Below are 11355 nucleotides of genomic sequence, written 5' to 3' on the forward strand. Positions count from 1 at the left end.
CGTTCCGGACCCTTCGAGATGCCTAACAGAGAAACACCACAGGGCTATCCCCGTTACTCTTCAACCTGACCATGCTAGCAATAGGGAGAGAGAGAGAGAGAGAAAATTTTTTATTTCTCCAGCAGAGGCTGATGTGTGGGCGTCGCCCCGTGGAAGGCGTCCCTAGTCCGGGATGCCTTGACTTCGGCTGGCCGTCCGTGCTCGGGTCCGGGCTGGCCAGGGAAGCCCTCCACTGCTCGAAGGTTGGGTTGGAAAGGGGGGGCAAGTCTGGAGTTCGTTGGCACTCCCACAGTATATGGTAGAGGGTGCCAGGCTGGGGACAGTGAGCACAGAGGGAAGAGTGTTGGGTGGGGAAGATGAGGTGGAGGCGGGTGGGATGTGGATAGGTATTCGTTTGGAGCCGCCGCCAAGTTGTAGCGTCCTCTCTGGAGAGGCGCCAGTGTGGTGGTGGGAAGAAAACACGCTGACTGAAAAGTCCGTCTACGCAGATGATATACAGTGTGTTGCAACGATAACTGGAACACTTTAAAAATTTTTCCTGAGCGATCCGCCGCTCTGTTCGCGCTCAAACTTCACACAAAGGTCGCATTTTGTGGTCTATTTTGTTTGACACCGGGAACAACAACGGTAGTTACCTGTTTATTCTGAAAATAAATAAAAACGATTTTCGCCTATGGGAAAATGGCGGCGATTTGGACGTGCGAGCCCGAAAACAGGGTTTTCTGATCGTCTGTTAGCTCATTTCTAGGTGCATTTTCTGATCGTCTGTTGCACCATTTGGCTCCGTACGTGAATCCCAAACATGCGTTTCACTCTGCAGGTGGTTCCGTCGTTCCAACATCAACTTGCGCTGGCTCGCACGTCCAAATCAGCGGCCATTTTCCCATAGGCGAAAATCGTTTTTATTTATTTTCAGAATAAACAGGTAAGTACCGTTGTTGTTCCCGGTGTCAAACAAAATAGACCACAAAATGCGACCTTTGTGTGAAGTTTGAGCGCGAACAGAGCGGCGGATCGCTCAGGAAAAATTTTTAAAGTGTTCCAGTTATCGTCGCAACACCCTGTATATCAATCTGGACCAACGAAGGCACTCCATCTAACCGAAGAGCTAAATACTCTACAAGGAACCATACATAGCATAAAGGGTCTAGTACAAGGCAGGGGATGCGCACCAGAAAAGTCAGAATTAATTAGAATCAGCCCATCGAAGGAACCCACAAGAAGCATCCAAATAGGCGGCAAAGATGTCGAATTCAAACCGATTGTCAGAATACGGTGCATGTACGTAGAAGAAGACAAAAAAGCAGCCACCACGCTGAGCAACCTGTAATAAAAACAAACAACGCAACAACTATCGAGGGTCATCAGACGCATCCCACGGACCAGAAAAGGTGTGAGAGAAGAAGACACAAACTAATCCAATCACTCATATATGAGCAGGATCACATACAGTCTACCGTTCCACCACCTCGACCAAAGACAGCAAGAAAGAGTAAACGCTATCATAAAAACGGCTTACAAGATCGCCCTCTGGTTACCCATCTAACCTACAACGAGAAGTTCTACAACCTGGGCATCTGTAATACCTTCCGAGAAGTCCAAGAAGCCACCCTCGAAGCACAAAGAGACTTGAAAACAAGAACCAGCAGGGAAATTCTGAGGAACGAAATCACTCGCGAAGCAGCTCGAGGCCTGACCTGCCAAAACTGCCCATACACAAAGAAACACCTGAGACATCATTTCGCGCGGGGGGTAGGGACCACATGCTGACATTTACGGAGAAGAACGGGCCACACCATCCGAGTTCGTACAAAGAACAACAGAGCTGCAACCAGAGTAACGCAATGCTCTTAAAAGCTTACCCATTCCTAAGAAAATGAGCCCCCTCTACAACAAAGGTAGAAGACTAGCAAGAATTAACTATTTAAGAAGCACATACGGGGAAAATACGGATGCAGAATAGACGGATGCCGCCACCAACCACCACGGAATATCATCAGCCGTAGTTGTGGATGCGCGGGACAAACTTCTGGACTTTCTCATGAGCAGAAAACGAACACCTCAAGAAGCTGAAACTACAGCCACACTACTCGCTGTAAGATGGGGAGAATACAAAAACCTCATCATCATCACGGACTCCATGAGAGCCATTAGAAATCTAATATGCGGCCTTATTTCCACAGAAACCACGAAGATCCTACCAGCCGAACCAAAAGGCCGACATAAAATATTATGGAGCCCAGCACACGAAGTCCTCGAAAGAAACGAGAGAGCCGACTTCCTAGCGAGACAAATCAACAGCCGCAGGGAAACGGGCCACTCTTACACCCTCCCTCCCTTCATGTCGCTTAATGAAAGGCTTTTCGCATAAAGACAAGCGAGAAAGACTATGCATGCCCACACCGCATCACATGTTAAATGACGAAGAAGCAAGAAACATAAGAAAACTACAAACCAACGTTTTTCCACACAAATCCAGACTGTCCCTCGTGTTAACAGAGATACAATGAAGAATGCCACAAAATCAAATTAAGAGCACACTTATTCCACACAGTCTGGAACTGCCCTATAATTTGGCAACAGAACACCTACCAAACCTCCAGCTCTGACCTTTCGACACAGCGTGAGCTGCTAGAGAGAGCCAAGATGGGAGCCTTTGTTACTGGAGTCCTGGAAAGAAGACTTCACCCGTAACTCTTTCCACATTCCCTTCTCCCTATTTTCAAATAAAGTTTACTCTCTATCTCTCTCTCCTATCTTATTCTTGCTCCGTGGACAAGAGTGAAAAGAGTAACAGTTGAGGAAGAGAGAAGGAGCGATGAAGGGGGAGTTACGGGGAAGGTGCAGAAAAAATTCTATCCATTTTCAGCAATATACACTGCTGGCGATGACTAGATCTAATGTGACCGTTTAAAAATAGTGAAAAAAAAAAAAGATTTGTAGAAGCTTCGGAGTTAAAATTTTCGGATAGTGCGTCTCCGCCCTTACACCTCCACGTACTGCGTTGGCCTTGGAGCAGGGGCCTAGCCAGGGAAGGGAAGGAGGGGGGAGGGGGGGGGGGGGCACACCGGGCCCGTGCCCCCCATGTTTCGTGCCAGGGTGGGGGTTTAAGTAGCCTGAAGAACCGCCTGAAGTCGCCTGCAGGCGCGGAACCGGCGGTTTTAAGGACATTCTTGCTCACATAAAGCTGAAAACAACCACGGACGTCCGTGAGACGTCCGAAATACAGCCGGACATCCAAGGCCCAGTTTGGACGGCCACTGTACGTCCATTTTTGGACGTACATTTTCGGACGTACAGTGGACATCCAGAAATGGATATACAAGTCCGAATGACATCCGCCAACGGACGTAAAAAGTTACTATGAAGCATCAAATACTGGCGTGAATTGCATATAAAAGCGAAAACGAAAAAGCTACTGTGCTTTTCAATTAAAAAGATTTTGTACATTAACACCCTGGCTTGTAGGTTGCAAGTTTCATCTGCATATTCCTAATATTAAGCCGAATTTTTAAATTGTTTTGAAGCACTTCACCAACTCCAACGACGATCTCTTTGGGGAAGGATATATGAGAATTGAGAACCGCTAACGTAACGTGAAGCAAGTTCACTGTGCTCATGTATGCCGTCTGCAAATGTAAGCCGCTTACTTGCGTTTTTACAGGTGTAAGCCATGTGGTGCGGATGTAAACCGCGTGATTGTGTTGCTACTGCCAAAGGCAGTTCCAATTGCATTATGTAAACAGAGGTCATGTTCAGAGTATCCAATAAGTTTTGTGGCCCCAAATGGGAAGGGCCAAATAAGTGCATGCGGTACAGTCAACAAACCAATGGTCGGTTTCTTTTGTATTTGTTTTTGCATTTGAATGTTTTGAAGTTGCGTATGTAGCAAGGAAGACCCGAGTAAATGAAACGTCTTGTGTAAAGGGAGCTGGTGCTTGGGGTGGGGGAGTAGTTCCCCCCCTCCCAGGACACAGGCTGTCCTCTCAGTGCACAATTTATGTACCAAGAAGTGTACGTCATTTGCATTCGTGTTCATGCAATGTTAGGTTTTTACTCATTTCGTATCTGCTTTGTTAATAGCAAGGAGAGACGTCGTCCTGCAATGTAACGGACGGACCGAGTATGTAAACGTGGAAAAGCGTAACCACGAGTGTTTTGTACTTCCTTTTGTTACAAGAGAAAAATAAAAATTCCTTTGCTGCCCAGTAGTCCGCTAGCCTTGCGCGGTGTACTGTACTGTTCGTTGTAAGAACATTAGCTTGTCGTTATGTGATTCTGTAAATTTTTACTGAACATCCAAAATACAGCCAATTTCGGACGTCCGACTGGACGTACGGAAGTGTTAAAACCGGACGTCCAACGGACGTAATGGTACGTCCGTCGGCCCTGAAACGGACGTCATACGGACGTCCGCTAGAGCTGGAATGGACGTACGGCGGACGGCCGACGGACGTCCGGTGGTTGCTTGGGGTATACGTCAACGTCTGATCCCTCTGCCCGCTCCAGATGCTGTACAGCCTGGCTGCATTTCGCGCCGGATACACCGAGTAGCGCCGGGAACCTGCCGCGAGCCGACCGAGGCAGTCCCGCTGTTTCGCTGGCGGAACAGCACGGCCGGGAAATGGCGGAACAGCAGGAAAAGCCTCATATGGGGATACATGTGGTCTGGACTTTAGCATGTCATTCCTTGTCTTTACACTGGTACAACGTATAATCACATGAAAGAGCATGTCACTGTATTTTGTTCAGTCAACTATCAATCCTTGATATGTTTATTCTTCTACCGACATCGCATTTCATTGACTATTGCAGTTCCATAATTTCTGCTGTATGAAAAGCATTGCTCTGCCCATCTTGTATATCCTCCTCATCAACAAAACCGTACAATTCTCTTTATTGCGGTTGTTTCCTTGACCTCCCTCTTGGTTAGAATCAGCATTCTGAATTTGCTTAACCGGAATTTTACTGAAGCCATCTGTTCTATTTAACGGATAGAAATAGAATGAAATTTAAGAAACGTGCACCAAGGCAGAGAAGAGTGCGAAATCTTTATTTTCATGGTTCCGAAACGAAACCGTAGGACGGTGGTACGCGTAGCCGCTCGATGCTGGCGCGATAACCTTCAAATCGTGCTCGACTGTACTCCATAGCTGATAAGGAAAAAAACTTATTAGTCCCTTTCCTAAAGGAAAATCTAAAACACGTGAATCTTGATAGTAAACACCCAGTGTTGGCCTCCACTTCCGCCTGACGAACTTCAGGAAGAGAGAGAGAGAGAGAGAGAGAGAGAGAGAGAGAGAGAGAGAGAGAGAGAGAGAGAGAGAGAGAGAGAGAGAGAGAAATACTTTATTTATGGCCAGCAGGGAGTGGGAGGTCGGGATGCGCAGAGCCTCCACATCCCACCCACGTTCACGACGTCTTCGGGACTAGGCCCCGCCGGACCCCGCGCCACTTACGACCACACTCATGATCACGCTCACGAGCGCGTGCCCGCATAACCGCCTGCTCTACGCACCCACCAATCACCCGTGCCCTACCCATAGACCGCCCAACCCGAATTTAAGTCATCATCATCATCATCATCATCATCATCTAAGCTCCTTACGGTGGGCTTTACTGTTACCGTTCAGCATACACAAATCGCATGTTAAAGTCAGTTATTTCAAGCTTCGTTTGAAAAACAATGCGCAAGAAGCGTTGCCTAAATATTTCCCTGTCCCATCTTTTGGTCGACCGCCCCCCCCCCCCCCCCGAAAAAAATTCCTGGCTACGCGCCTGCTTTGAAGGGATGAAAACAGCGCGACCGGCGGACTCAAGAAAGAAGAAACAAACACTTTGTTTTCCTCGTCTTTCTTGTCCCGTCCCCCGCACTGTTTTCATCCCTTCGATCATGTACCAACCAGAGAAAGTTTCCACGCTTTTGAGGTTTTGCCTTGGATGTCCTAGAGTCTAAGACCTTTGATTAAAAGGCATTTTTGCTGTATAAGTGACAGTGACCTTTCATTGAATTACCCATATGACCCCTGTGCATCGTGTCACGCGCATTGTGGCACGTGGAGAGCAACATGTCACGCACAGACGGACCGAAAGATGGTCGGGACTCGGAAAGGTTACTTGCATGGGGTTGTTGCCTTCGTCCCGCCTGTATGTGAAGGCGATAATAGTAACCTTTGTTTCACAACTATAGGATCTCTGGAAAGGCAATCGTTGCTGTTGGTAGGTATATAATTACTTAAAACTATTTAAATTCTCTTCTTGCCTCTTCAAGGCCGCAGTTCAGTTTTCCCCTCCAATTAAGAAAGTTTCTGCGGATGCCCGTGTAATCTCCGGACAAACTACGGAGTTCTTAGAGCCCCCACTGCGTCGAAGCGCTTATTCGGTTAGGGTGCAGTAACACGAGCGCCCGTGTTTGTATACGGAGGGGGATTGGGTAACGCGCACATCTCAACTATACATCTAAAGGTTATAAGCAGACCTTTCTACTCGGCGATTATGCGTCAAACACTCAAAGGGCACCTCCCGATGGCAAGGTCTCTCGAAAGGTCGGCCTCGCATGCCAATCTCTCGGCTGTGAAATCGGAGAGAGCAATCGGCGGCGGGCTGTACTGCGCCGTGAACCCTTTTAAAAGCGGGCCCTGCCACATTGCTGGCCACGCTTATCACCGAGGCTGTTGGTGGCGGGGAAGCCAAAATTAAACCGGCATTCCACCGAGTCTAGCTCTTGCCGACGACTGCCGGGTAGGCGCGAGCACGCCGTTGGTTTTTGCCCGTCAGCGCAGTCGGACCTCCAGCGGATGCGTGCGACGGACCCGTGCCGCATCGCCGAATGGAGCGAGCGCAGACTGCGCGCCTGCGCGGGAGTTTCTCGACACGCATCGCCCTTCCGTGCCTTGCCACCACAGAGAATCATACTAATTAGTATGAAGCTCTATGCCTGCCACCCTGGGTTGTACAGGAGACCACGGATATTTGCCTTGACTGCGCGCTACCGAATTTTAGTAACTTTTAAAGGAAGTTAGCGAGCTTCATCGCTTTCATAAAGGTAACTATAGCCCCGCAGTTGGCTTCCGTGGTCAATCGAACATTGCAAGCAGGGGATTTATTTTCTTGTGTATACAAACCGCCGAGTACCCGCCGCGGTGGCTCAGTGGCCAAGGTGGTGTGCTGCTGGCACGAGGACGACACGCGGGTTCGATTCCCGGCCGCGTGGGCCGCTTTTCTGATGGAGGCGAAAAGCAAAAACGCCCGTGTGTACGAGATTTCGGGTCCGAGCCCGGCCGCGATGGCTGCTTTTCAGACGAAGGATAAAAGCGAAAACGCCCGTGTGTTGCGATTTCGGCGCACGTTAAAGATCCCCCGGAGCCTTTCTCTACGGCGCGCCTCAGGAGTGCATAGCTTCGGCGCGGTAAACCCCATAATCTGAAAGCAGCACTCGAGAGCCCCGATCATATTTTCCCCGGAATATTGTACGGAGGTGAAACCAGATGATGCCGCGATTTATACGACACCCTCATGGTTCATCAAACAAATGGTCATAGAGGGATGTATAGCAGCTATAAATGGCTGCATCAGTGAGCCAACAAAATAGACGCAGTTATGCGCACGTACTGCTAAGCCGTGGTGTCCAAATGGTCAAAAATACGTGAAACGTAGGCCATTTATGGCACTGAAAATAACACGAGTGAGTTAAAACTGAGCCACGGCGCAGGAATAAAGCTATAGAAAAGTCATCTGGGAAATCAGAGGTGTGCGAATTCCCTTTACGCCTGAGTGTATGCATAAATCGATATAAATAAAATACCAAACAACCGGTCGATCAAGGCTTATCGGTGGATGTATGCGAGGGCAAAGTTTCGAAATTTGGGCGTCAAGAATTATATGTTTGAATTTAATGCTGATTCCTCTAGTTTGGGTCTGTTGTAGCTGGGACTGTATCAAAACGTATTTTAACGAGCCACAACCTATTGAAGGACGTAGCTGTCGCTCACTGATTCAAGAAAGTGCGGCTAACCCCTGCCAAGACTTGTAAGGCTAATCTAGGGCATTCTGCATGTGTTGTGCCATCTTGAAGTGAAAGCGGGCGGAGGTGGGTATTGATGGAAGCACGTACGGATGAAAACATTAACCGAATTGCCAACGGCGAGTTTCCTACAAAATGAATATAGCTCCTTAATTACGTTGGGTTCTCAGTGAGCCCCAAAAAAGAAGAAAAAACATTGTCACCTCCTTGTTTTACTGTGTAGGTAATGAGGTGGATATCAAGATGCAAAAGTCGTTGGCAGGTGCGAAAAATAAGAATCCTGGATTTAGACCTGGATGTAGAAAAACGTATATCGCGGCCTTACGTTGAAATTATTTTTAACGCAATAAAATCTACGCGCGGAATTTCGGAGGACAGGGTAAGCTAGTATTTGTGACCAGAGGATACGAGGTCTAACAGAACGAAATAAACGAATCTAAAATAACATAGGCACGCGAAACCCGACTGACTTGACTTCGCATACCCACAGCGATAGCAAAGCGCCACCATCTATCTTGGCCAAGAGGAGTTAGTCCACTTTCTTGGCTTTCGAGGATAGCTAGGGGGTCGGAACGAACGCTTCAGAGAATAGCTACGCCGCTTCTTTTGCTTAGCGTTGTTGTACACGCCATGACGAGGGCCGTGCATGATGGTCGACTAAATGTTTTGCGGCAACGCTCTGATATCACCCGAAAACGATAGTCTACTGCGCTCAATCTACTCGCGAATTCGAACAGATTCTCAAAAAGGCTACAGGGGCATGCTTGGCATGGGAGCAGAAACTGGTGGCAGGCCTCGTCCTCGACTCGTTGGTTCACTTTTTGTGCGCAATGAGCGGGCTTGGACCACCGCGCGCCCTCTAAGGTCAAACACGGCCGGCCTCGACTCTCCTCCTCCCACGCTCCCCGGGGAGCGCGGAAGGAGGAGAGTCGAGCCCTGCCATGGGTCAAATGGTGTTATGTGGTGCAACCTAGGGAGTCCATCGACCCCGAGGGCGCACGCAGACGTAATGGTAGGAGGGGGGGGGGGGTGGGAGGGGGAGGGGGGTGGCAGCAAGTTTTTTCTTTTTTGGATTCCCTTTCAGACTGTCTTGGAACCTTTTATTCACGCTTTTGAGTCCCCTGGTCGTCTTGATGACGTGGCGGGCACTTCGGGTCGGCGCTTTTTACAGCGAAGCCATTTTTGGCTGAAGTTCCGTACACTTTTGTTCTACGTCAAAAAAAAAAAAAAAACAATTCACCATCTTTCCGTAGGGGAACCCTGGGTAGTATGCGAAGCAGCCGTGGGGTCGACTCAAGTTCCCATTAGTTTTCAGTTCGATCGCGGCGTTGCGGGAGGAGAATGAGGGGAGCGGAGCGTGCGCGCGCGTCATTTATACCGCGGAGCTACAGTGGCGCCCCCAGCGGAGTATGTAGCGGCTACCGTCGTGTCTCTAACCCTAAGCTGCTTCGCATTATCGCGCGCTGAGCCGCAGGTGTTGCCATTCGTTGCGCAGTTCCGGAGAGGAGAGGAGGAATGCCTCGCATACTACTCAGGGTTCCACTACGGGAGGATGACGACGGTGGTTGAACGCGAAGCTATCTCGTGATGGATTCTTTGGTTGGGCAATCCCTAGGGGCATCCTGCCACAATCATCATCAGCGGTGCCTTTCCAGGCATGCGCAAAGTGGGTGTGGACGCCGCACAACGGCGCCCACACAACGGCGGAGGGAACAGGCTCGACAATAAGCTGCTTCTCATCTAAAAAAAAAAAGAAAAAAGAAAACAGTGCGCTCTCTCTTTGTCCGCGCTCCAATCACATGCGCGGCTGCGCGGCTGTGTTTTCTCCGGCTCCCCGAAGGACGCAGTAGTCGTCCGTGCTGGACTGCAATCCCGAGGATCCAAGTGCCATTGGACAGTGAGGAGTGCCGTAGAGCAGGGCCGTAGCCAGAGGGGGGGTTTGGGGGTTCGAACCCCTCCCGAAATCTTTTCCAGACCGCACATAAGCAATACTTACTGTTACTTTCGACAAACCTACCCCCTTCCTAAAACCCATAACCCCTCCCGAAAGAAAATTCTGGCTACGGCCCTGCCGTAGAGTGAATTCGTCCTTGCTAGCTTGCTTGCTTATAGGCAGGTGTTGAACTAAGATGATTCTTCCTCCGAGGCGCGAAACGGCGCCCTCCAGGGACAGAAACTCTAACCGCCAGCCGAGCACGAGACAACAGGCGCCGCACCGTTGACATTGCTGTTAACCAGCGCAAGGTTTCGCAGCTCTATTGCCCGCGTGCTAGAGCAAGGACAGGGGTCGTTCCACAACTGCAACTCAACTCCATTAGCAGGAAAGTAAAATCTATCGTCTTTCCGTGACCTTACCTTTATTCATACGGCTGTGCCACCAGCAATGTGTAGAAATTTCCAATGTTGGTAAACAGAACTTATCCACGTGTTCTTCGAATTTTTTTATGAGTGTGCAAAATAGGAAAAAAAAAAAAATGCGCCAATGCACTCCGTACAGACGGTTAACAAGCGTTGCAACGTTGACGCTGCCCCGCCCACACCGTCGTCGTTATCGCTTAGCTGTGATTCACGCAGTAGGTCGCTGCTCGCGCGCGCTCCGCTGCGATAAACCCAGCAAACCTCTCTCCTCTCAATTCTAACTCCCCTCCAGCCTGGTTACTAATGCCTTTGCAATAAAAATCTATTGAGGTGGCTAATAAAGAAAACAAAATCAAAGAAAGAGACTGCTCAAGGCCCCTGCTTTTCATAAGATCTTTTACTCCTTAAATGGGTACATGGGCCTTGGAGGCGATGGGCCTACTCTGGCGACAATAAAGAACAAAAAAAAAAACCAAGAAGAAAATTAAAAGTATGTAAGAATAAGACAGAATAATAACGGTTGCCTCCAGTTTTTTGTGCTGCTATGACTCCAACTTAGCGGGACTATTTTAGGGAGGGAAAAAAACTGTCAGAAGGCAGTTTCTCTGCGCGCTGAATCTAGATGCTGCACCACAATGGCGCTGTCCCATGGTAACAAACAGCTCCCTCGCGTCGAGGCCAATCTCCATCATATATTCCAGAAGTACCAGGCATACGTGCAGACCTGGTGGGAAAGGCAGCCTTATGAAAAAAGTAATTCCAGGACATTTCGCTTGATGAAAACGTTTTTTGTGTCGAACCCCTCCGAAATTAACCTATCCTAGCCGGACGCGATCACTTCATCCTCTTCTTCTCGATCGGTCACGAGCTCGCTCAAGGCCATTGAGGTTCCACGAAGCCCGCAGCACAGCACGTCGGCACCTCGTTCGCCTTGGCCGGGCTACTCCGCGATGGCTTCTTTCCAGGGCCCCAGT

Source organism: Haemaphysalis longicornis, unplaced genomic scaffold, assembly GCF_048455015.1.
Source record: "Haemaphysalis longicornis isolate Haplotype H1 unplaced genomic scaffold, Haemaphysalis longicornis Haplotype H1 scaffold_1, whole genome shotgun sequence".
NCBI lineage: Eukaryota > Metazoa > Arthropoda > Arachnida > Ixodida > Ixodidae > Haemaphysalis > Haemaphysalis longicornis.